We start from the raw sequence: 2,711 nt of genomic DNA on the forward strand, positions 1-2,711 counted from the left end.
CCCTGAGGAAGGAAAATGTAAACCCTACAGCTGTTTCTACAGATGAATAAGCTTAACTGTCTGCTGTGCCTGAAAAGGTGAGCACACTGGTGTCCCAATCTCTGATTTACAGGCAGAAAGGCTTAAAAACAGACAATCACAGAATTTAGGGGTTGGAATGGACCCTACAGATCATCTAGTCCCAACCCCCTGCCCTGGGCAGGGACACCTCCTCACTACATCAGGCTGCTCATCCAGCCAGGCCTTGAACACCACCAGGGTTGGGGCAGCCACCACATCCCTGGGCATCCTGTGCCAGTGTCTCACCACCCTGAGAGTAAAAAACTTTTTTCTCACATCCAACCTAGACTTTCCCTCCTTCAGTTTAAACCCATTACTCCTTGTCCTACCATTGCAGCTCCTAACAAAGTCCCTCTCTGGCTCCTTGTAGGCCCTTCAGATCTTGAAAAGTTGCTATGAGGTCTCCACACAGTCTTCCCTTCTCCAGGCTGAACATGGATTATTTTGAGCTGCATTAGTAGCAATTCAAATTTGTCCTGGGCTCTGTTTTACATCATTTTCAATAGCACTTGTTCTAGTGATCCATGGCTCAGCATAGCTCTGGACAGAGATGCTGTCACACTCTGGGCATACCCAGTTTGGGCAGAGCAGAGGTGGATCTCACTGCCCGAGTAAGTGCTGGACAGGAGCTGCAACACATCCCTGAGGATACCACCCAACAGCAGAACAGATCCAAGCAAGAGACTGTGCTTCTCTCTTCAGCAGCAAGAGAGGTTTTTCAGGCATTCAAAGCCATGAATACATTAACAACCTCACATTAATGACTCACACCCGTTGCTCAAATGCAAAATAAACAGTCAAGCACCACTACACTAACTGACTCGGGTCACACAGCACACCAGTGACTAAAGACAGGATTTGGGAATCACAACTTGCTTTCACACTCTGCAATCACTTAACCACATTTCCAACAACAAACCACACTGGGTTCGTGTTACTCCTGCACATTACTGCATTTTTAGAGTGTGTTGTGCATTCAGATCCTAGGCCAGAAACAGTTACTTAATCAAAAACCCAACCAAACTTCCTTGATCAGTTTTTGCTACAGTTTCAGTCTAATAGCAAAATAACCAAAGAAAAAGGGAACAAATCTATTTTAGAAGTTGGCCTCAACCCAAGTTGGGTTTGCAACAGACACACAATGGCCAAAATAGGAGTTGTTCAGATTTGGTAGCAAAACAAAAAGGTTCAGATTAACATCCTGGTTCCAGGAAGTTCTCGCCCAATTAGCAAAGCCAGGAACTAAGCCAGAGCTTTGAAAAACATCCAAAATTTTGTGAGGAAGAACTTGAATCATGGAGTTCCTGAGTCACAGGCAACCTTTACCAGTTCTAAGCTGGAAAATCAAAAAGCTCTTTATCCAGTCTGTAGTAAGTGACTGAAAGGAGTTTGTTGGTTCTAATTCTCATTTAAATAATTAATAGAAGCACACAGTTTTATCTTCTGTCCAAACTATGCAAATGGGTGCAAGCAATTCCCCCCCCGGATCCACCCAGAGCAATGGAATGAGCAGTGGTGCAACAGCAATGCCAATAAAAGGTGCTGAATATAGAGCCCTGGGTATTGATTCAGAGAACAGAGACAGCCTGGGCAGTTCTCAGGTTGATTTTCCTCCACATCACACTCTGCCCAAAGCCACTCTGAAGAGCAGTTAATGCACCGTGCTAATTATCTATGTTTAGAATATAAGCATGGTATGTTTGACTATACATCTTCCACAGATCAGAAAGTGCCATGATGTTGACACTGTTCACACCAGGAAGATAAAATATCCTATTGAGGATGGGAAAGCTGAATTTGCATTTGGGTTGATCCATTTTGCATTCTGACTCGGGAATTTCGGTCAAGGGTTAGGACACTGCCACAGCCTGTGCTGCAGCTGTTCCTGCATTCCCTGGGAAGGTCAGACTCCAAGGGAATCCTGAAATACATTTACAGCTTGCAGAGAAGTGCCCAAGGTAGCTGAAATGAGCTTGGTTTTGGCACTTGTAGTGGGGCTGCCAGAACTCACCCAGGGCTTCCGCTCGGCTCATGCTCTACCCGGTGTCTAGACTGCTTCCCAGCTAGCAAAGATTTCAGCAGTATCAGAGCTACACTTAGTCCTCTGGATTGCAGCCAGGGAGATGAGATCCCATCCCATCCCTCACTTATGCCCAGCTTGGCAACGAGTTTCACCTGCACAAAGCCCTGAGCAGCCCTGGCCCCTACACTTTCACCACTACCACACAAATTGATTCATAATCTGATTTAATAAGCTAGGATGCCATCCACCCTCCCTGCAGCACACAGAGCTCACCAGGACATCCTAAATCCCATTCTTCACTGGCAGCTGTGTGCCATAGGGATGAGGCCCGTGCCAGGCAACCTCACACCGGCCACATTCACACCCTACAGGCAAAACCCACTGCGAGCTTTGCAAAAAGGACTTGTGGTCCTGCCTGGAGCCTTCCCAGCTCGAAGGGTGAGGATTGGAAGCAGCAAGCCCAGAAGGCACAGGGATGGGAGAACACCCGGCCCGGGCAGCAGCCTGAGCTCTTTGTGTCGGTCTCTCCGTCCCTTCCTTCCCAGATTAGGCTTGAAACTTTCGCTTTAACGGAAGAGGGCAGGGCATCTCCCCCCCACAAAGCATCTCCCCCTCCCCGGGCAGGGCA

This window comes from Acanthisitta chloris, unplaced genomic scaffold (genome assembly GCF_000695815.1).
Source record: "Acanthisitta chloris isolate BGI_N310 unplaced genomic scaffold, ASM69581v1 scaffold15503, whole genome shotgun sequence".
In the NCBI taxonomy this organism is placed as follows: domain Eukaryota; kingdom Metazoa; phylum Chordata; class Aves; order Passeriformes; family Acanthisittidae; genus Acanthisitta; species Acanthisitta chloris.